The 24,900-nt window shown below is 44.3% G+C and overlaps 1 protein-coding gene across 1 annotated transcript in view; it reads left to right on the top strand.

The window, feature by feature from the left end:
- The window catches only part of LOC136613053 (NACHT, LRR and PYD domains-containing protein 1b allele 2-like), a 517,886-nt gene that overhangs the window by 75,829 nt on the left and 417,157 nt on the right, over window positions 1-24,900 (top strand). Inside the window, exon 2 of the mRNA XM_066593875.1 lies at window positions 451-923. The gene's annotated coding sequence lies outside the window, so the exon portion shown is untranslated. The remainder of the gene's footprint in view (window positions 1-450; window positions 924-24,900) is intronic.

Raw genomic sequence — 24,900 nt, 5'->3', positions numbered from 1 at the left:
AAATGTAATACAAATCTTGAAAATAATGAGAAGGAAAAGAGAAGATGTGGAAGGGATATAATGGGAGAGAGAGGGAATACAAAAGGGAAAGCAGGAACTTTTTTGAGTAACTTTGCTTTAAGAACCAGATTGGGAGTTATACAAGAAAACTGGAGTAATGGATGAGTGTATCGGTTGGCTAATGCATGAAGAGGGGGTTATTTGTTTCTGTAAGAAATCCACTTGCTTCAAGTTTTGAAATATTTTTCTGACTCTCCATTCATGGATGCTAGGGTGGGCTGTGTCTTTCCAATGCCTAGGGATTAGTGTATTTGCTGCGTATAGGAGGAATGGGAGTAATGGCTTTCTCTTTTTGGGTACCCTCTGGGGGTTTATGTTTAGCAGAAGCAGCTCTGGTGTAAGTATTACTTCAAAACCAAGAATTAATTTTAAAGTTTTTTTTGTATTTAGTGACAGAACTGGAGCAGAGATGGACATGAGAACCTCCGGAGTGATCTTCAGGTCGGCACCGGCGAGCAGGAAGGGGAACTGGCACATACACTGGAACAGCTGGCCGCCTCCGCGGTGATCTTTAGCCCCCGGAGGGGGACTTCAGACTGCAAGGAGAAGCTCCTGAGGTTGGGGAAGGCAATGTGCCAAAACTTGAGCAGAGATAGACATGAGAACCTCCATGGTGATCTTCAGCCCGGCCCCGGTGAGCAGGAATGGGAGCTGGCACATGCACAGCACTGGCGAGCAGGAAGGGGAGCCGACACACGCCCTGGAACAGCTGACCACTGATGGAACTAGGCACTGATCCTCTGCAGAGTCGGCTGAGCGCGGCAACCCGGGCCGGTGGCCCGCCAGACCCAATAGGCCCCAGCAGGCCTCGCACTCTGCTGCCACCAGAGGAGGACTTCATACCAACAGGAGAGGCTCCTCAGGTAAGGGAAGGCAATGGAGGGGACAGGGGGAGGTGTAATGGAGTGAAGAAGGATTTTAGAAGCCTGGGTATGTTACCGGGATCCCGATGCTCAGGTCCCACATGTCTGCACTCCTCCAAAGTTAGGCCCCGCCCCCAAGATTCACTCAATTTTTTTCACACTATTGGGATATTTTGAGAAAAGATACAAATCTAGAAAAAGTACTAAGCTCCACCCTAGCTATTACATATAGATGTGGCAGGAACTTAAAGGACTGCCTGGTTCATAGTCATCTGGAACCTGAGATGTTCAGATACCTGATTTAACACAGACAAATCTAAAGGTACTTTTTGGTGTATTGAATGTAAGACTTGCCCCTTTAATTAGAAAAGTGATTTGTTTACTCCCCTGTTTCCCTGAAAATAAGACAGTATGATTTTCCAGAATTTTTGAGGATGCAAAATGATTTTTCAGGCTTTTTGAGGATGCTTGAAATAAAAACCCTACTCCAAAGCCCTGCTAACAGTTAATTTAAAAAGTAAATTTAAATAGTGTCCAGGCAGCTATACATGTAAAAAAGTTAAACCATTTTGAACAAAAGTTAAAGGGGTTGTCCTGCGGCGAAATCAATTTTTTTTTTTTAAAACATATCCCCACATTGTGCAGAGTTAAAAAGCATCCCTTTGTTATTTAAAAAAAAAAAAATTGCTTACCTGGATCCCCGTTCTGCAGCTTCTGCTTTCCTTCTTTCAAAGATGGCGCCGCTGGTCTTCTCCCACGGTGCACCGCGGGTCTTCTCCAATGGTGCACCATGGATGTTCTTCTCCAGTCTTGCATTCCACTGCCGATTACAGCCACCTCATTGGCTGATTGACACCACGTGACGGAGGCGGAGCTACGATGACGCGGAGAAGAGGGAGGAGCCTGGACGCCGCTCGCGAGCCCGGACACAGCCAGCAGAGGATTCTTATCTGTGCAAGCGCCGACTGTTGCGGTGACCAGAGAAGAAGGCTTCAGTCGTCGCCATGGAGACGGGGCCGCCAGCACCAGAGGGGTAAGTGTATAACTTCTGTATGGCTCATATTTAATGCACGATGTATATTACAAAGTGCATTAATATGGCCATACAGAAGTGTATAACCCCACTTGCTTTCACGGGACAACCCCTTTAATATAAGACACTGTCTCATTTTCGGGGAAACAGGGTAGTGCATCGACAGGATTAATGTATAAAAACAGAGAATTCTTCAACTGTAATTCAAAAAATCTTTTATAATTGGCTATGTGATCACTTTACATAACATTATTCTTGTCAGCAGTGTCTTTCAGATGGGTCGCTCTTAATCACTTTTGTGCCTATTGGTGGCTGGGGTTATCTCCCTACGTCTCTTATTATTCTACTGGATAGAGTCCCCCTATCTCTTTACCCATTCATCTTGGTATTCCTTTTATTTCCATTCCACCTGATTAGTTTTCCTCTATGATTCTAATATTGGGTAAATGAATATTTAGCTTGTACCTATTTTTGTTTTATCTATCCTACCTCTCTGACCTAACTTAGCCATCTTAGCACTTTTGTCTCTGATTGAAGGAGGCAAGCGCTGTAGATAGAGCAGTACAGCAAATATCAAATATTAACGGCTGCTTGCCCCTTTAGCTGGCTATAGTAGGACTTTCAGAACTGATTGTTAGACTATTATCACTCAGACCTTTGGCCTTTTGTTTGTGGCTATTTGGTCTCCGTAATTACACCAATCTGTCTGTTTATTCACAACAGGTATATGAATATATTTTTTCTTTGGGTATTGATATCCTGAGTTAAACATCTTACTCCTGATGACCTAGCCCTTACTGGATAGAGAGATGTGTTGAGTAACATTTTTGGAGTAACGCTCCATTTATCTTTAGCTAGCTACTTTATAATACTTTTAAGCCTTTAATCCGAATTACTGCAGGGATCAATGTTGGAATGCAGATCCCTGCTCTATTGAGGGTGATCTGAGTTTAGATTGCCCCTACCCACGTCATGTATGTCAGTGTCTCCAGCTCAATTAATTATCTGGAGTCATTAATGACACTATTGGTTTCAGTGGAGTGACAATACACCCTGATATCAGTGAGAGGAGACAGGACAGTTTTTTCCCATATAGATTGGTTTGCCCTCCACACTGTTTTATGTGTTGTTTGTCGTATATCTCTTGACCTCCTTAGGCTTATTTTATCAGAAAAAGTTATGTTTTAGGATAATCAGTGAATAACATTGTTTTTTTTGCCACATACCGTACTTCATTTAGGTGGTAAAAATAGACTGATAGAATTTGTGTATTTTTTTTAAGAGCGCCAATGTTGGGAAATTTAAAAAATGTTTTTATTTTTTCACATTTTCAACTGCAATATGTCAAATATAAAGAGGCAGCATGGATATACCGTTTGGAAACCCTGAAACCAGCAGGAATTAATCAACAACTGGTTTTCAATTGCTTTCTTTGATTTATTCAAGCTATCAAGTATCTAATTTTAGTTAGCTTATTATTTCCAATATTCTCTCCCTATGTCAGTTATCATACAATTGCAGCATACATCTTAACCTCAGCATGCTTTGGCATATGAATATATATTATCATTGCCCATTGTTGGCACATAATACAAAAGCTGGGATTGTGTATTTATTTTAAGAGCGCCAATGTAGGGAATTTTTTTTTTATTTATTTTTTCACATTTTCAAATGCAATATGTCAAATATGTACAAACATACTGCACAAATTTTTGATGAGATATATATTTCCATCTGTTTACTTTATTCTGGACACACATTTGAAAACCTTAGGTTTTTTAACCATTTAGACAACGTACAAATTTAACATTAATTATTGAAGTCCTGAGAAACATTTTCCTACATCAAGCCAAGATTGCAAAGGTCTATAGTTATCAGAACAATATCCCTCCCCCCGTCCCCCATAAATGACCCCATGTAAAAAAATATACAAATATACCCTTTAATGTATTCACTGAAGGGTGTCATGAGCATTTTTTCCCACAGTTTTTTTTTCAGGAGGCGATGCAATTTACAGGAGAAAAAAAATATTATTTCATATATTTGCAAAAATGTAATTTTATTTATTTTTTTTCAAATCAAGTTTTTATTGGTATTTTTCAACAATATACAGGGATACAAAGGCATTGACTGGCACTCGGTTTCCAACGACCGAGAGAGGACCAAAGGTAATAAACAGGTTATATACTATGTCGCGTACACGCCTCTCAGGTTAGCAAAGACATTAGAGATCTACCACTGGAAAACAATAATATTCGTGATGCTGAATGAGAGATCCAATCTCTTCAAATATGAGTTATCCTAAAAGCACGACCAAAGAAGAAGAAAAAGAAAACTATAAACTTAGGTAAGCAGACACAGATAAAGGGGGAGGGGGGTCATGGAGGGGGGGGCAGGGGGGAAAGGGGGGTTGGGGATATTAGGGTAGAGAGGAGAGGAACCCTCTGGTGGTGAACCCCGTCTCACTTGTCCCATACTGCCAAGAGCCTCATTTTATTCCAGGGAGTCCAAATTTGGCTGAACTTGTCGTGGGTGTTTTTGGACCAGCTGTATAATTCTTCCAAGTTGTAGAGGTTGTCTACTCTCTCCTTCCACTGTCCTAGTGTTAGGGCTGTGCTTTATAGCCAAAGGCGTGGGATTAAAGATTTGGCCACATCTAATAGAAAGGCTATCAGCTTGTTTCCCAGTGGGTGGAAGTGATTGGACGGTCTCCAGAGGAGGACCAAGTCCGGTGAGATGGACAAATTCGGTGAGAGTATTTGGATAATTTTCTCCACCTCTTTCCAAAATGTGGACCAATATCGGACATGTCCACCAAAGGTGTAGGTATGACCCTTTGTCGCTCTTGCATCTCCAGCAGGTTCCCTGGGGGGCGAGATTGTGATCATGTAGCCATTGGGGGGTCCGGTACCATCTGACCAGTAATTTGTAATGCGACTCCTGAGCGAGTATACATGGGGATAGTCCAAAGGAGGTACTTAAAATCAAGCTAGTCTCACTTGTCGAGAGCGAGATACCCAACTCCTTCTTACAAGAGGTAAGGAAAGCTGGCTTATAGGGAAGGGAGGGGGATATGACATTTTTGCGCAGGAAGGCAATTTTCCTGAGGGAGGGCTTATTTTCAACCAGGGCCTTCTCAAACGGAGTTCGTGGTCGAGTGGATTTGTGTGTTTGGAGGAATTCCTTAAATACCCCTATCACTTGTGCTTGATGTAAGAAGGAGAATTTCTCCAATGGCAGTAATGTATGTAAGATAGTAGCTGGCGGTAGGTGGGCGAGAGATTGCAAATTGGACAAAGTGAACGATTTGAACCTCCTCCATATCGAGGCAGTGCTCAGGTCCAGAGGAAGATCTGGTGTTTTGGGAATAATGCGCAATGGAAGGATGGGGGAGGGAGCCAGAGTAAGGTCTGCTCTAAGCTCGTCCCAGACTCCACCTGGGCCCCTGAGTAGCGGATTAAAGGTCTTAGCTTTATAGCGGTTCCCCAAAGGAAGCCATAGGTCCTCGGCCAGCGAGTTGCCATTGTAACCTTCAACTAGCATAGCAAGAAGTATGTCACTACGTGCTTGGGTTAAATCTAGCCAATAACGAAGTTGTGACGCACGGTAGAAATCATACACGTTAGGGAGGTCGATACCACCCTCTGAGCTCATCTTGATCATCAGGCTGTACGCTAATCTTGGCCTCCTCTGCCTCCACACGAAGCCTGAGAAGGCTGAGCGTAGTGTCTTGAAAAAGTTAGCTGGGAGGTGGATGGGAAGCATTCTAATCTTATATAAAATAATAGGTAGGATGTATGATTTAATAATATTTTTTCTACCAAACCATGAGACAAATGGTGCGTCGTAGGATTTGAGAATGTGTTTGACCTGACCCAACAGGGGAGTGAAGTTTGCGCTATAGAGGTCTTCAGCGTGTTTGGTTAGTTTTATGCCTAGGTAGTCCAATGAGGAGGTCGACCATGCGAAGGCAGAGTTGGCTCTCAATAATTTGCACTGGTTCGCAGGAATGGAGATATCCAATACTGTCGACTTTAATTTTAAAGTTGGAGACCGAGCCAAACTCCTCGAGCAGCTCCGTGAGTCTGGGCAGACTCTTTTGCAGATCAGTTATTAAAAAGACAATGTCCTCTGCGAATGCCGCTGTAGAGAGCGATTGACCACCGAGAGGCAGACCCCAGATCGCAGGGTCCTGTCTGACCTTTAGCAGCAGGGGCTCCAGCATGGAGCAATCTGATGCAGTTGTCTCTCCCCTCCCTTCCCCTAACGAAGCCCGTCTGTTCCCCATTGACCAAGAAGGGCATGAAGGGCTCTAATCTTTTGGCTAGGAGCTTAGCCCAGAGTTTCATGTCTAGATTAATTAGAGATATTGGGCGGTAGCTTCCGCACAATTCTGGGTCCTTATTGTCTTTATGGATCAGGGTGATGTGGGCCTCCTGGAACTGCCTCGGCAGGGATACCCCCCCCCCCCCCCAATAGTTTGTTAAACAGGTCTGTCAACCTAGATCATCTGGACCTGGGCTTTTATTAGGGGGGCAAGAAGCTATCAATTTCTCGACCTCTGATTGAGTGACTTGAGAAGTCAAAGTAGATGACTCAGAAGAGTTTAATTTAGGGATGTTGAGGTGGCGTAAGAAATCGTCTATCGGAGCGAAGGGATTATCAGGTACGTTAGGCGTAGGGTAGCCTTTCAGGTTATACAGGTCCGAGTAGTAGCTCTGGAATTCTTTTGCTATGTCCGTAGAGGAGGTCATAGTTTTACCTCAGGGGGATTTTATTGAGCTGATCTGATTTTTTTGCCTTAGCTTTTTTAATTAGAGCGGTCATAAACTAGCTCCCTCTATTACCTTGAGCATACACCTTATGTTTCAAATGCAGTTGTTTTTTATTAAATCTGGATACCAAGGAGAGTCTCAGGTCCCCCCTCAGGGCCGTCAAGTTGTTAAGATTCTGTTTTGTTTGGGAGAGTTTCGCTGTTAGCTCCATTTTTGCTATCCGCGATAATTTCTCGTTGATTTCTTTTTGTATGCGTTTTTTAATGCGTGTGCCTAAGGCAATCAGTAATCCACGCATATAGGCCTTATGGGCTTCCCAGACGATTGGGGTCTCCATTTCGTCAGAGGAGTTGAGGAGGAAGTATTCCTCTAGTGATTTGGTTAATTGTTCCCTCTCTTCTATTGAGTCCAAGAGGGATGCATTGAGTGACCATCTCCACTCCCGGGAGGGCGGCCGTGAAGCCCGCAGGGTCGCGTGTACTGGGGCATGATCCGAGATTGTTATTGTGTCAATGTCCACCCGGATTAAAGATGTGAGGAGGTCAGAGGAGACCAAGACGTAATCCAGTCTCTGGAACGTAGAGTGCACCGAGGAGAAGTATGAATAATCTCTTGTAGAGGGGTGTAGAGAATGCCAGGTGTCTGCTAGCCCCATTTCCTGTAGATTCCTACCGAGCTTTCTCAGCTTGGTCTGTGAAATTTGGGAGCGGCCGGAGGAGGAGTCTAGGGTTGGATTGAAGGTGACGTTGAAGTCGCCTGCTATAATTGTCTGGCCAACCTTGAAGTGTTTCAGGATCTCTAGTTGTTTTAGTAGCCAGGGGATCTGGTCCACATTGGGGGCGTAAATGTTTGCAAGGGTCATTTTGACATTATTTATTGATCCTCTAATGTAAAGGACTCTGCCCTTGTCGCCTCTACGAAGTTAATTGTTTTATGAAAGAGGATAGAAACTCCTTTCGAGGCCGATGAGGGGTGAGTACTATGGAAGGCCTTGGGGAAGTGTTTCCCTGGTAAGGAAAAGTGTTTGTTTCCCTTAAAGTGCGTTTCCTGGAGAAAATTAATTTTGGTATCATACCTTTTAAGGAGAAGCGCGAGGTTATGTTTTTTGGATGGCGAATTAAGACCCCTGACGTTGAAGGATGTGAGACGGAGTTCACCCATGACGGCGCTCCTGCACTACGGTAGAGAAAGTAAATGAGTGAGAACGTTACAGTATAGCTGTAAGTGGTGATCGAGGTGCTCAACCACGGACAACCTCAAAGAGCTCCTGGGGATGCAGGGAAGGGGTAGGAGTGTGAGGGAGGAGGAAGAGGGTAGAGGGTAGGATAGGAAGGGAGGGAGAGAGAACAAAGTACACAAGTATAAGTAGCAGTAGAATAACAGCAACAAATCAGCAGAGAATCTCCGCTGGTAAAATGTGAACAATAGGTGGGCCAAGGGGGAGTCTGAGTAACCCCGTGCCCTTGGTCCTACTTGGTGGGCGGACTGCTGAGGTCTCGTAGAGTCACAGACCCTACTGAGAGATCAGAGTAATTATTGCGGCTGGGACAGACAGGCACCCCCCTGACCCTTAAGGGAGGAGAGATACTGGGCAAAAAGCCCCAGTTATGTGCTACTATGGCAGCAAACCTTAAACGGAACATTAGCCAAAGCATAACCCGAAAATTAACGCACAAACAGAATGCAATTGGCTGAGAAAGATCTTGAGGTGGGAAGGAGGAGAGAGTTCAATTCAGTTCGCCTCCAGAGGCTCATTCTGGGCCTGGCATCAATATACCCTCAATTCCTCCACATCTCACAACTGCAGGGTTGCTGGTCTGGGTTAGAAAACGGGTCCCTCTAGATCCCGGGAACCAAAGGTGGAGTGGGGGTCCCCCAGGGGTCCAGGTATGGGATAGGTGGGATCCAACCACAGCATAAACAAACCCCAAAATCTCTTGTCCTCACGGATCTTCTCGTGGCTTTTTCTTTTTCCCCTTTGGGGATTTAGAATTGCCCGCTACGAGCCATCTTCCCGGGTTCTCCAGTTGGTGGAGCTGTGGAGGGTAATGGCGCCAGATATAGTTTCCAGGTCTTCCACCCTGTGTCCCAGCTGCCTGAACTCCTCTTTGATCTCAGCCAAATCAGAGCTAATGGGGTGCAGGGCTTGCGAGATCAGCTCTTTCATAAAGCCTCTGGAGACATTCACTCCATCCTCCCCCTCTGAGAGTGTCTCGTCTTCATCCCCCTTATCAAGAGCGGGAACAAGCTCTCGTGCCGGCGCCATCTTGGAGGGGGGGGGGCGCGGGGACCGAGCGCTCCATTCTCTGAAGAAGCGCTGCATATCTACTTGCCCTTTTGCTGGTCGGGGAGTTCCCTGGTGGTCCGTGCTTCTTTCTTTGGTGAGTTTGCCCATAGTTCCATCGGTTAGCCGCTGCTATGGGTCTCAGAGGGTGCCTGGTTGAAGGAGCGCTTCTCTCAAGCGGCCATTACGCTAGGTGTCCAGGCTCCGCCCCCCAAATATGTAATTTTAAAGACAGGTTTTGTTTCTGTAGTGCAGATGAAAATGAGGATTTACACCCCAAAATGGATACTTCTCTATGCCTTGAGGTCATAAACATACCGAATGTGGCTCTAATCTTATGTCTGTATGCACAACAGGGCCCAAACTGAAAGGAGCAGCCGGTGGTTTTCAGAACAGAAATTTTGCTTGAAGGTGTTTAAGGCCCCATTCCACACTTGTAGGGCCCTTTAGATGTCAAAACAATAGAGAACCCCCAAAAATAACCCCACTAGACCTTTTAACCACTTCCCTACCCATTACTTAAGGGCACATCATCACAGCGGGGTACTTCCCGCAAAATGACGTACCCTTATGTCATAGGGATAGGGCGAGATCATGACAGATCTCACACTATCCGGCAGTGGGAGCTGGCTATCACTGATAGTGACTTCAGCTGGCTCTCGCGATGTTATCGCAGAGAGCCCAGCTGGTTTCTATGGCAACAGGACGCCAAATACCCACGTCCTGTATTGCCAAAACCTGTGATCCCTGTATAAGCGATAAGGCATTGTAGGAGAGAAGTCCTGCAATGCCTTATTGTATCGATCATCGGTGCTACAGTGTAAGTACCTCAGAGGGACACAGATGGTGTAAAAAAAATCAAAATAATGTACAAAAAATAAAAATGTAAAAAAAAAAATGTTAAAAAAACCCTTTATGCTTTTTCTCATATTAGCATAAAAAAATCCCACACATTTGGTATTGTCGTGTCCGTAAAGACCCGTACAATAAATTGAACATGCCTTTTATCCTGCACTGCAAAAAGTGTTTTAAAAAACGCTAAAAAACTGAGGTAATAGCATTTTGACTCCCAAAAAATGCACTAAAAGTGATTTAAAAAACGTATGTACCCCAAAATGCTACCAATAAAAATTACAGCTCATCTAAAAAAAAAGGCCTCACATAGCTCTGTACATAGAAAAATAAAAAAGTTATAGGACTTTGAATGCAGCGATTCAGAAAAAAAAAGATTTCCAAAAAAAAGTTTTTATTGCAGAAAAGTGGAAAAACCTAAAAAAAAAAAAAAATGAATTTTGATATCATTGTAACCGTACCGACCCCCAGAAAAAATGTAGTGTGTCATTTATGTTGCATAATTAACGCTTCAAAAAAAAAATTATGGCAGAATGGATGCGTTTTCTCTCCCTATGATCATAAAAAAAATAATAAAAGTTTTACAATATAGTCTACGTACCCAAAATGGCACCAATAAAAACTACAGTTCGCCACACAAAAAACAAGCCCTTATACGGCCGCGGCGACGGGAAAATAAAAACGTTATGGCTGTTGAAAAATGGAGATGAAAATCTAACAAAAATCGTTGCGTCCTTAAGTCCAAAATAGGCCATGGGTTAATGAATTAATCTAGTAGTGTATTGCGTATTTTGACATCACAGTTTTTGAATGCATCTAAGTAAAGCAGAAGGAAAAAATTATCATTTTCATTTTTTTGGCAATTGTGTCATTTAAAAAAAGATGTTTTTGTACAGCACACATATGAATGAAGACTAGCACCCCAAAATGGATAATGCTGTTTGTCCTGTGTTCAGATTCATACCCATTGTAGCCCCAATCTGCTTACAGGACTTATGACTAGAACTGTAACGGAGGGAATACGTTACAAGCCCCATTGCACAGTTGTAGAGCCTTCAAGCTGCCAAAACAATATAACAGCCACCACAAATGACCCCATTTTATAAAGCGGGTGAAAAATGAATACAATTTCATTTTTCTTCACAAATATGTTACTTTCATGACACTTTTCTTTGTTTCAAGCAGAGAAAACTTGGGAGACGCCCCACAAATTTTATAGCACTAGTACCCCAATCTGCTTGCAAGACACATTTCTAGGCCTATAATAGAGGGGAAAACCACTGGCTTTCAGGGCACAAATGAATAAATTCCAGGCCCCATTGCTCACTGGTGCATAAAAAAAGCAAAAAAAATTTGACCCCCTAAAAAAAACTACCCCCCCCCCCCGGCATTCCTTAAATTTTAGATAAAAGTATTATGGAGGCCTGGTTGGGATGGGCAGATGGGGCGATAAAACAATTTTCCCCCTGCTGCAAACTTGACACTTTTTTGAGGGGGTATTTCTTGACCTCGAGGTCAGGAATGGGGTGTAAAAAGTGGCACTCTATGAGCCTTTACACCTCCTCAGGCTCATAAGCTTGCTGAGGGGCAGGGATCTCAACAGAAGGCACTCAATAAGCTGCTCCTGGAACTGCAGGAAAGTGAGCGTTCCCAGGGACTTTTTGTAAATTACTTGGACATTATACGAAGTAGGTGGCGATCTGAATAAGGTAGTTCACTACCTTTTAATACCATTGGATAATGGCATACACATGATCAGGGACCGCTCCACCTTTAGTAGCTGAGAGAAAGCAGATTTCCCTGGTCCGGCTTCTGCACGTGTCCAACATTGTGCTGGTGGACACATGTGCAGAAGCCAGGGAATGTCCATGGAGGATGGTCCATGATCGCATGAAAACCGTGTCTTCGTGTGATGTGATGCAACAGAAAGGAAAATCATGTGATTTTTTTACCCGTGTGAAATCGGCCTTATACACAGTTTGTAGGGGGCGGGTCAAAGAATAACCATCTCACTAAAACTACAGCATTTTCTTTAATTTACCAAATATGTTCTTGCATTTTGAACAAATTACAAAAATCTCTGCATCCGTCTCGGTCTGTGATTTTTTTTTTTTACTAAAAATAAAAAGCAGATAAACACATTCTAAAACCAATCCCTCTTATAGACGAAATTGTCAAAATGGACTGTAGCTTACTTTGTGTAAGTGTAACGTGATATAAGTGATTACAATATCAGAGCAATAGGATCCTTTATTGTGAAGAACTGACCCCTTGAAGGGAGGCTCTAGCACCCTGTTGTACCGCCTCTAGCTTGGACACAAGATGTGATACTGGTGGGCATCTAGAGAGAGAGAGAGAGAGAGACTGTTATCCATGTTTAAGTAAACGGACAGAACTGAACGCTCCTGATTCTCGTTCACAAAAGTCACTCTGTTTGTGTGGAATACTTTATTCATCTGAAAGACTCACCACAGAGGATGGAACATTCAAAGCTACCTTTAAAAAGGGAGTTGTTAGGGAAAAGCTTACCACTGGGGGCACCGGTGCTCGGCAGGTGCACGCTATCCTCCCTGGTGCCGCTGGTGGTCGTGCGGGCATCTCCACTCCGGGCACTCCCATGCTGGTGGTCGCTCAGGCTGTCCGGTAGCGCATGCCCCGTCAGACGCGGAAGCGCGTCTCTCCTGGCCAGACGCACAGATCTCCTGCTAGGGTGTATGGAAGGAGGGGGCCGGATTTATAACATTACCGGCTGGCGTGCTATCTTGCTCTGCCCCGCTTTAGGCTGGTCTGGTGCTGGTTTCCAGTGCCAGTGTTTGGTTAGGTTTCGACCAGTTAACACCCGTGTATGTTCGTTCTGCCTTTAGTTCTGATCCATCTATTCCCTGACTCTGAGCTTGTCTTCTATCTTGGTCTGTCATTCTCGGTTAGTTTGTCTCAGCTTGTTGGCACAACAGAGCTTGTGCATTTACACCTATTATTCTCCACTTGTTCCTTCCCTTCCAGGGGTCACGTCCCAAGTACAGAGTAGGGGACTGTCGCCCTGGGCCTAGCCCAGGGGGGCAAGTAGGCAGGGACATGGGAGAGGGCTGACATAGTGACTTCCGTGACCTCCTGTTTCTAGCCAGTCTTTACAGAAATACTGGCCATACAGTTTTCGGGTTTGTATGGCCAACTATGGAGGCTGTGTCTGCATTAGTTAACCAGGTAAAAGTTTTGACCAGGTTAGTACAGGATTTATCGACTCGTGTCCAGCACCAGGAGCAAGTCACGGCTAATACCCTGGTGAAGCTTCCCCTTGGTCCTGTATCTGTATGTGAACCTAAGGCTACACTTCCCGACTTTTTCTCAGGTGACGGGAAAGCGTTTTTTTGCTTTCCATGAAGGATGTAAATTATATTTAAGTTCGCATCCACACTCTTCTGGTTTGGATTACCAGAAGTTTGGTATAGTTATCTCTCGTTTGAGGGGTGATCTGCAAAATTGGGCCTTTTCTCAGCCCTGGGTCAGATATATGATGAACATGATGTTCGGAAGGATCGCCTAGGAGCCCAGGTACTTCTGAGTTATTCCAAGTGTCTTTTTCCTTGTTCAATTACGTTTGGGTCATTTCAAATGTACGGTCAAGCATTTATTAACTCTGCGGCTGCTGCCAATTTTGTAGATTTTGAGTTTGTCAAGTCCTTTGCCTAAGAATTGCGGGACTTGAGTCCATCTATACACGTCTCTAGAATTGACTCCACTCGTTATTTGCGGGAATTGTTAGGAAGGTCACACCGGAGCTAACGTTCTCAGTGGGAGCCTTACATATGGAAACCTGTACATTTCTAGTCATGGATAAGTTATCAGTTGATATTGTATAGGGGTTACCTTGGTTACGTCTCCATAACCCCGTTATTGATTGGGCAACCTCTGAGTTGATGCAGTGGGGAGCGGATTGTGGGGACCATTTAACATCTGTTCAACTTCATTCTTCCTGCTACGAGGATCCTCTTTTACCTAAGTATTTAGAGGAGTTTGCTGATGTGTTTTCCAAGCAACTCTTGGAGGTGTTACCTCCGCGTAGAGAATGGGATTGTAAAAATTGACCTCATCCCTGGGGGTAAGATTCCTAAGGGAGGAATTTACAATGTTACCGTTCCCGAACGTGAGGCCATGAAGGAATATATAACTGAGAGTTTGGCCAAGGGGCATATACATCCTTCTGAGTCTCCCGGGTTCTCTTTTGTGAAAAAGAAGGATGGTGATCTGCTGCCTTGCATTGATTATCGAGCCTTAACCCCTTAATGATGCGGCCCTTTTTCTTTTTCCATTTTCATTTTTTCCTCCCCCCTTTAAAAAAATCGTAACTCTTTTACTTATCCATCTACATCGCTGTATGAGAGCTTGTTTTTTGCGGGACGAGTTGTATTTTTCAATGGTGCTATTTAAAGTACCATATAATGTACTGAAAAACCTTAAAAAAATTCTAAGTGGAGTAAAATGAAAAAAAAAAAACGACATTTCGCCATCTTTTAGTCCGTCTTGTTTCTAGGGCGCACAAACGGCAACAAAAACAGCATGATAACTTTATTCTATGGGTCGGTAAGATTACTACGATACCAAACTTGTATAGTTTTTTTTTTTACTATACTCCTGTTTTTTTTTTAAAGACATTATATTTTTTTCAATTATTTTTCCGTCAACATAGTTTATCAAGGGCTCATTTTTTGCGGGATGTTCTGTAGTTTCTGATAGTACCAATTTGGAATACATACCATTTTTCGATCGCTTTTTATTTCTGGGAGACAGGGTAACTAAAAAAGTAGTTTTCTGGCATTCTTTATTTTTTTTTTTCGGACGACGTTCACCGTGCAGGAAAAATAATGCGCTACTTTGATAGATCGGACTTTTACGGGCACAGCGATACCAAATACATATTTTTAATTTATTATTTAGATTTTTTAATAATAGATATGGCAAAAGGGGGGTGATTTAAACTTTTACAACTTTTTTTTTTCAATAAAAAAGAACTTTATTGATTTTTTTTTACATTACTTTGAAGTCCCCCTGGGGGACTTTAACATGCGATGCTTTGATCGCTTCTGCAGTATGACGTAATGCTATAGCATTACGTCATACTGCTTTTTGACAGGCAGTCTATGAAGCCACCCCACGGGGATGGCTTGATAGGCAGTCTGTTAAGGCAGCCCTGGGGCCTTTCATTAGGCCCCCGGCTGCCTTGACACCTGCACGGCTCCCCCGATCTCACCGCGGGGGGGCCGTGCGGGACCCCCGAACATCGTTCGGGGGATTTAAATGCTGCTGTCAGAATTGACAGCGGCATTTAAATGGTTAATAGCCGCGATCGGCCGCGCGGGTGTCAGCTGTTATAAACAGCTGACGCCTGCACTGTATGAAGAGAGGTTGCCACGCAACCTCTCTTCATACATACACCGACGCTCCATGACGTAGCGGTACGTCATTGGTCGTGAAGGGGCTAAACAAGATTACTGTGAGGAATCAATACTCACTTCCTTTGATCCCTGATATCCTTAATCAGGTTGTGGTTCTCCAAACTCGACCTCAGGGGAACGTACAACCTGCCCTTTCGGGCATTTTGAGTATTTGGTGATGCCGTTTGGATTGTGCAATGCTCCGGCCATCTTTCAGGGATTTATGAACACCATTAATCATGATATTTTGGGCACTTTTGTGGTTGTGTACTTAGATGACATCTTAATCTTCTCCACTGATTGGGAGATGCATCTGAGTCATTTACGTATTGTGCTCTTCTGTCTCTGACAGCATCATTTGTTTGCTAAACTGGAGAAATGCAGGTTTGGGGTCCAAGAGATCTCTGTTTTAGGGTATGTCATAACGTCATCTGCCATTCAGATGGATTCAAACAAAGTCCAGGCCATAACTGAATGGTTTCAACCCACCAATTTAAAGGCTCTGCAATGCTTCTTAGGCTTTGTAAATTTTTACCACAAATTCATCAGGAATTTTTCAGTTATGGCCAAACCTTTTATGAGGGTTAAAATTTCTAAGTACAGCACCAATCGGGCCCACCCCACTTGCCCCGTTGCCGGCCGTAAGAATAGACACCACACAGAGGTCTGGTATAGTTTCTCACACGGGACATGGCTCTCGGCTGACGTCGACGTGCCAACGTGCTTTATTACAGATTACATGAGATCTTATACACTTTGTCCCCTCCCCACTACGGGGTGATGGGCTCATAACCATATATGGGCAGTCCGGATTTGCGGACTGAGACAGTGAAAATCATATAACAGTCATGTACATTTGAACATCTTGATATCTTGTTCCAGCGCTTCTGGGAAATCGGCCAAGTACACGCGGCCTTGTGTCTGGTTCCGTATCTTCTCTGAATTTCTAGAACATCTCTCAGCCTTGCAACATCTGATGTAAGGCGACATATAAGTTTTTTTCATTTGGAATTGAATAAAACTTGCATACAGGTATAAAAGCATAAAAAACACATATGGCAATATATATATACCCTCACAAACCCCCCTAAAAAACTTAATATGGAGATCAAGCATCAGACTTTGCACTCTTCCTCGGTCGTCTCTCCCTTGCGTCAGGGTTTCTCCACTGCCCGTAAGTCCCTACTCCTAAAAGGGAGGGATCCCTACCTCACCTCAGAAGGAGGCCATGGATTCCCTGGGCTTATTTCCGGGCCTCCATACCCTCTATCTGTACAAGTTAACACCCCACAGGGTGTGCCCTCGCCGAAACCTAAGGTCTTCTGCACTTTCCCTAGGCAAATGGGAAGTCCACTGACAGTCCATCTTATGAGACTGAGGCAGACACAGTACTAGTCCATTTCTCCATTCTTCTGGTAACGTATCTGGTTGGCATTATCGGAACTGGCTCTTCATCTTTTTCAAACAAGGGAAACGTTGGTGTCACATTACTTATACTCATACTCTTTTTGATCAAAGGGATTATACACATACAGGAAATTACATACCCCACCTCTTTCTGCTAAAATCATATCCACGGCCACTCTAGGGCCATGGATGCAGTGGGCCCTAACTGGTCAGCTAACCCTTGTAAAGCATCTCTGGTGTAGTTTACAAACCTCTGCTGATTGTAATAGATATAATTCATCCAATCTACATTATTATTAACGGTGACAATAGCAAATAAGGACTCAAAACCTGCTTTCTAGAATTAAATTAGTCTGGCACCCCCCTTGGCACTCCTATTGCATCTAGGTATACATGTGGATTAAAGTTACCACCTGGAGTGTCAAATTCTCACCCTCAGTGTAGTATTGTATTAATTTGTTCTGAAACAGGGGGCTAGTGTACAGTAGTCAAAGGTGTGTGTTAGAGGAATTGTACCACATTATAGCATTTAAAGGATATGCAGGATCATGAGTTTTTTCAGTGCGAAGTGTGGATCCAAGTGGGCTTTCCTTCGAGCTTGACTGCAGTTTGGGTGAACAACATCTGGTAAGGACATTCAAACCGGGTTTCTCGCTCAAACTTTTTTTACATAGACCCTGTCACCTGGTTTCAGATTGTGACACTCATCTGTAGGACCTTGGAGAAAAGCAGAGACTACAGAATACATTACTAACAATTCCTTGGAGAGGCCTATGACAAAATTAACAAGAAAATCATTCCCCAAACTCTGCTACTGTGGCATGTATCCTCCTAGAAAAAGAAAAACTAATAGAAGACACTCAATTCAAAATTTGCCTATTTCCTCCATTGCCTTTTGGATCTACTTTCCCACTACTCTGCGGATGGTAGTGTGTGTGAAAAGCCTGGAATATACCCAAAGCAGACATGATGTGTTGCATTATTTCACCTGTGAAGTTTGTACCTTTGTTTGACTCAATCACTTCCGGTACCCCATATCTGCAGATTACCTCATTCATGAGCTTCTGTACGGTTACCTGCTTATTTACTTTGCTAACAGGGTAGGTCTCCAACCTGAAAAACATTAACAACAACAAGCACATATTCATGCTGCCCAACAAGTGGGAGCTGAGTGTAGCCAATTTGCAATCCCTGAAATGGGTAGAGTGGTCTAGGCAAGTGTGGTGTGGCAAATTTACTTCTGCCCTGTTGCTTTACGGCAAAGATCATGCAAAATTGGACAAATGATGCAGCAGCTACAGAAAACCAAGGAGCCACCCGTCCTCGTTCAAGCGTCGACATCATTACTGCTTTGAGAGGTGCGTCTTTTCGTGCGTCAGCTGGGCCATTATGAGGCACAGGGACTATGGTAAGCAAGTTCTGTTGACTGTTCACCATACGCCGTCCCTTTTTAGTCCATTTGTAGTTTTAGTCAAAGTCCAAAGTTATAATCAAAGTCCAAGTTCAAATCAAAGTCCAAAATTATTATCAAAGTCCAAATTGTTATCAAAGTCTTCTTTTCTTCTTTCTTCCACAGCTTGAGGGCCGTTGCTTTTGCTGTGTGGCCTGTGATGGTGTTGCCTCTTGCTTCTCCGGTGTAGGAATTGGTGTGAGCTTTCCACCTTGTCAGGTAGAAGTAGGGTCTCCATGAGACTGCACCGCTGCAACATTCTTAATTGGCTGTCCTGCTGGGGTAAAAAACTGTCTGGCCTTCCATGTTGGGCCGTAATCATGAGCTATGCCAAATGCATACCGGGAGTCAGTGTAAATGTTTTCCGCCTTACCTTTCTCCACTCTACACGCCTCAGCGAGTGCTTTCAGTTCCGCTTCTTGTACTGCGACATGCGGAGGCATTCTGCTTTTTAGGACATCTTGTTGTGTAACCACCGTATATCCAGTGTGGAGTCGTCAATCACCCTGGGTACCATCTATAAAAAACAACTCAAAATATGCATTATTAACAAGGGCTTTCAGTAACTTTTTAAAACTTAAATTTTCTTGTTGCATCACTGCTAGACAATCATGCTGGTATTCTATTTCAAAAAGATCAGAATCTTGTTGCAAAAAAAAATTAAAAAATTTAAAAATGGCTTGCAAAAAATTTAAAAATGGCTGAGTTGCAATACCTAAAATGGCTGACTTGCAATACCTAAAATGGCTAACTTGCAATACCTAGATCACCTATGCCTTCTCCTCCCCCCCTTTAAACCAGGGTACTCAATTGGAAGAATAGTAGCCGGGTTTAAGTTATTATAACATTGTAAAAAGATTTGATGGATGCAGATAAGGCCTGTAAAATGTTAGCACCTATAACAGAAACATGAGTTACACCGCGGAAGAATAATCTACAAACAGCTATTAATATTTGAAATGTGAGATCCCTTTAAGTGAATTCATTATTAGTCTGACCCTGCCTGCAATTTCTTATCAAATCTGAGACAGGAGAGAAAAAAAAACAAAAATTTTTACTAGCTGTTCAAGATTCTCACCCCTCCCTTGTGCAAGAAGGATGAAACATTACTACGTACTATTACATCATCTAGCTCCACCCCTTCGATATTGGCACCTTGCGTCCGTCTTCTCAGCTCCATTTCAGCTTAACCGTCCAAGCATCCACATCACAACCAAGCAAAGTCCCATGCATGGGGAGGACTTTTATCCCCAGTCAATTATCCGCATCACACATTCCACGCAGCCCGAACACGGGTCACTAACTCTCATCCATCCATGCTCTCAAGTCTGCTCCGTCACCCCCCTTGAAGGTGTACCAGTCCACACAGATGCACAGACAAAAAAAAGTTTGACAAACATACATACATCAGCTGAAAAACACCGAGGTGAGTGCTATAATTTTATAAAGTACATAATTCTATTGAGATGAGATTGTGAATGAGCGCTATCTTTGACAAATTATGTGAAAAAGTTTGCTGAGTGACTGAAATATTCTATATTTCTTATCTACTGAAGCTATTATATGCTGTATTAAACACTGAAGTATTTAGTTTCTGTGACCCTGAATTTGGAGTGAATTCTGAAAGCCCCCACCCTTTTTTAAAACAAACCGTTATCTCTCCGCGAATATGGAACACAGACTGAATAAGTTTTAGCTTAAACTATTGCCTGCATTTTGAAATCATAATTAACACATATCCTGGGACCTTGCAACATTCATTTTCAACCCCTGTATAAGTAAGAATATACATTAGAAATTACTATATTTCCCTGCCTACTAAGACAGTATAACTAATTAAATTCATTTCAAGCCTCCATTCCATTTACGCAAGCAGAGATATTATCCAGGGTTATTATTGCATTTTCTCTCTCGCTGTTATCTTCCTGACCTTGGAAGGCTACACAGAGACTCGCAGCTATATGTCAACAAGCCTCTTCTCCCCTACAAGCAATCTCAGTTAACTATTTGCACTACAGTATATATATATATATATATATATATACACACATATATCCACCTAGTATGGATTATACATATTATCTATTATCTATCTTGTATTATACACATTTTCTTTCTCTCTTTGCCAACAAATCACGTGCATTGTAACTTACTTATCGACTTGCCTGCTTCTCATACTTCTCTCCCCTACCTAACTGCCAATATAACTTTCAATAGACACTCTCCTGACGCCCTCTTGATCACTTACTGTACTTTTCAACATTTCACTTACGGATACTTTCTTAAACAAATAATGTGTACATACGTAACTTACTCTGACTATCTATCTCTCTCTAGCAAACCTTGGTCTTCCAAGGCACCTCTCGGTCCTAAAGACCTCCTCCCAGACACCATTTTGTAATCTGCCGTGCGGGTCGGTGTCACACATTTTCATTTGAGTTTTCTTACATTCTACAAATTCATCCACACGGCGGCAGCCCTTGAGGGGCTCTATCTTCTTTAATAAGATCTTACGCATATTACAACAACAAAAATAACACGCTCCATAGAGTGCATCCTTCTGACCCGAATTGTCAGCCCCTTATATATGGCAATACAACCGAAGGCATCTTCTTCTTATGGAACCAGTCCCAAAGAGTACATCCCTCTCCTCAGCTAAACCATTAACTACTAAACTAAACTAAAACGGAGGGTTCCTTCGTCAATGGGACCTGTCTTACAGAGTGCTTCCCTCTCCTCTAAACCATTAACAACTAAACTAACCGAGGGTTCCTTCGTCTGTGAGACCAAATGAAAAGTAAGAGGAAAAAAAATTCTGCAGATACAACAAACAATCAAACAATCTCCACTATCGCTAAAACGCTACGGACTTCAAAGTACTACAGACTAGTTTCTGGGTGAGCCATTGGTGCGCATATCACGGTCAGTGGTCCATGACGGCAAACCCGGAGCCCACACGAGTTACCGTGTAGAACTCTTAACCCAACCCGTCCGGTCACAAACCACAGATAGTCAGTCCTGCTGCAAGACTCGCAGTGTAAAACACAACATAAATATATGTCTGTCTTACCTGGAGTTCTAAGTGAGTTGATCAGGCTCGGTTTGCAGCAGGACGGTTTCTCAGTGGCGTGGATCCGGGTGAATTGCGCTGTAAGCTCCGATTTTACCGCCCCACGTTGGGCGCCATTTATGAGGGTTAAAATTTCTAAGTACAGCACCAATCGGGCCCACCCCACTTGCCCCGTTGCCGGCCGTAAGAATAGACACCACACAGAGGTCTGGTATAGTTTCTCACACGGGACATGGCTCTCGGCTGACGTCGACGTGCCAACGTGCTTTATTACAGATTACATGAGATCTTATACACTTTGTCCCCTCCCCACTACGGGGTGATGGGCTCATAACCATATATGGGCAGTCCGGATTTGCGGACTGAGACAGTGAAAATCATATAACAGTCATGTACATTTGAACATCTTGATATCTTGTTCCAGCGCTTCTGGGAAATCGGCCAAGTACACGCGGCCTTGTGTCTGGTTCCGTATCTTCTCTGAATTTCTAGAACATCTCTCAGCCTTGCAACATCTGATGTAAGGCGACATATAAGTTTTTTTCATTTGGAATTGAATAAAACTTGCATACAGGTATAAAAGCATAAAAAACACATATGGCAATATATATATATACCCTCACACTTTGACTGAACTTACTAAGAAGGGAGCTGAGTAGAGATGAGCGAGCACCAAAATGCTCGGGTGCTCGTTGCTCGAGTCAAACTTCCCGCGATGCTCGAGAGCTTGTTTCGAGTAAAGAACCCCATTGAAGTCAATGGGCGACTCGAGCATTTTTGTATATGACCGATGCTCCGCTTTGGTCTTCACTTGTGAAACTCTGGAAAACATCTGAAAGTCAAGGAAACACCACAGAAACGGATAGGGCAGGAGCAGCATGCAGGGCTGCATCTCAGGCTCCCAGGTCCCCCCCTAACAATTTTTACTTCGGACAAACCCTCATTAGCAAGGCACACCTTAGCTAAGCACCACACTACCTGCAACCAAGCACAATCACTGCCTGCGGGTCACACCGCTGCCTCTTCTCCTGGTTTACATGCTGTCTAACCCCCTGCACGACCCTGTGTCCGCATCGCACACAAAAGTGTCCCTGCGCAGCCTTCAGCTGCCCTCATGCAACTCGCTCGCTTCATAGCTACACCACTCTCATGTCTATTTCTAAGTGTGTCTGCGATGAGGAGGAATCGGAGGCACACACTGCAGAGGGTTGGCAGGGCCAGGCAGCGACCCTCTTTAAAAGGGGGGGGGGGGGCGATAACCCACAATGCTGTTGAGAATCGATGAGAAATTAACGTTCGATCTTCATTCCAATCCTGTGCCACCTCCGTCAGGAGCTGCAAACGTGGGCATAAAGGGGACTCAGGTGCCAGCACTTCTACACATCTCCACAATGCAGCAATACTCAGTGTGGAAAGCACGTCAGCGGGCCCAGGGTAAAGCTCGTTCCCAGCCTCCATCTTGTGTGACCCAATGTGCCGCGAGTAACATAGCAATGGGGAATCCATGTTCCCACACACTATTCCTTCTGTGTTGGTGTTGGATAGCTCACTTGACACTGCAAGGGGAAAGCCATCTGCACTCTGCCCCCTACCCAAGTCAGTCAGTGTCTTTGTGCCAGACAGGTCAAACACTGCTATGGATAGTCTGTGTGCACCCACAGCATAGGTGGGTCGTAGGCAACCCAAGACATGAACCGTAAAGAAATCAGAGTGCCCAAACATTGCAGACTTTCACTGCACCAAGGACATAGGCCTCAGCCCACACCCTCAGCAATTGTGGGCATGAAGCAGACTTCGATGCTAGTACACCTCTGAAGGTCTCATTAAATCAGTTACGTTTTCTTTCACCGCTCCAAAGAATCGATTAGCCTGAAAAAGTTCCACAGGCCCAACCTGGCACAGTTATAGTTCCCCCGGGACATTGTTCTCGGCCCACACCCTCAGCAATCGCAGGCATGAAGCGGACTTCGATGCTAGTACACCTGTGAAGGTCTCATTAAATCAGTTACGTTTTCTTTCACCGCTCCAAAGACTGGATTAACCAGGAACAAGTTCCACAGACCCAACCTGGCGCAGTTGCAGTTCCTCCAGGACAAAGGCCTCTGCACACACCCTCAGCAATGGCGGGCATGAAGCGGACTCTGATGCTAGTACAGCAGTGAACATATCATTAATGCAGTAACGCTCCTCTTGTTTGGCCCAAACCAGTGCCGCGGAGTTTCTCAGATAACTGTGGTAACACAAGAGAAAATACATGATGCCCAGTGCTGTTCCCCTGACCCCAAGCAGGAGGAGGAGGTGGCATTACAAGGCCAAGAAAAAAGGACCAGGACCCGCTGTAGCCTGTGTGGGAAGTATGTGAGCGGGCCCTTGGCCAGGCTCGGTCCCAGCAAACACCTTGTGGAACCCAAGGTGCCGTGACTGACATAGCAATGGGAAAATCCATGTGCCCACACACTATTCATTCTGTCTAGGTGTCGGATAGCTCAATTGACACTGAAAGGGTAAAGTCATCTGCACTCTGCACCCTACCCAGGTCAGTCAGTGACTTTGTGCCAGACCCGGAAATCACCGCTATGGGAAGTCTGTGTGCACCCACAGCATAGGCGAGTCCAAGGAACCCAGAGACAATATTAAATATGAACCAATCAGAATGCCCAAACATGGCAGACTTTCACTGTGCCGAGGACATAGGCCTCTGCCCACACCCTCAGCAATCGCGGGCATGAAGCTTACTACGATGCTAGTACAGCAGTGAACGTCTCATTAATGCAGTAACGCTCCTCTTGTTTGGCCCAAACCAGTGCCGCGGAGTTTCTCAGATAACTGTGGTAACATGAGAGAAAATACATGATGCCCAGTGCTGAGCCCCTGACCCCAAGCAGGAGGAGGTGGCTTTAGAAGGCCAATAAAAAAGGACCAGGAACTGCAGTAGCCTATGTGGGAAGGGCCCAGGGTTAGGCTTGGTCCCAGCAAACAGCTTGTGTGACCCAAGGTGCCGCAACAGACATAGCAATGGGAAAATTCATGTGCCCACACACTATTCATTCTGTCTAGGTGTCGGATAGCTCAATCGACACCGCAAGGGGAAAGCCATCTGCACTCTGCACCCTACCCAAGTCAGTCAGTGTCTTTGTGCCAGACAGGTAAATCACCTTTATGGGAAGTCTGTGTGCACCCATAGCATAGGCGAGCCAAAGGAACCCAAAGACAGTAATAAACATGAAGAAATGACAGTTCCCAAACATGGCAGACTTTCACTGCGCCAAGGACATAGGCCTCTGCACACACCCTCAGCAATTGTGTGCATAGAGTGGACTCCGATGCTAGTACAGCTGTGAAGGTCTCATGAATGCAGTAACGCTCCTCTTCTTTGGCCCAAATCAGTGTCTCAGATAACTGTGGTAACACGGGAGAAAATACATGATGCCCAGTGCTGATCCCCTGACCCCAAGCAGGAGTAGGAGGTGGCATTACAAGACACCACGACCAGGACCCGCTATAGTCTATGTGGGAAGCATGTTAGCGGGCCCAGAGTCAGGCTCGGTTCCGAGCCTCCACCTTGTGTGACCCAAGGTGCCCTGAGTTACATAACAATGGGAAATCCATATGCACCAACACAGAAAGCTCAACACTGGAAGGGGAAGTCTTTGAGTTCCTTGGGCTAGCCTATG

The sequence above is a fragment of the Eleutherodactylus coqui genome, chromosome 2 (assembly GCF_035609145.1).
Source record: "Eleutherodactylus coqui strain aEleCoq1 chromosome 2, aEleCoq1.hap1, whole genome shotgun sequence".
In the NCBI taxonomy this organism is placed as follows: domain Eukaryota; kingdom Metazoa; phylum Chordata; class Amphibia; order Anura; family Eleutherodactylidae; genus Eleutherodactylus; species Eleutherodactylus coqui.
This window is presented reverse-complemented; position numbering and strand designations above follow the sequence as displayed.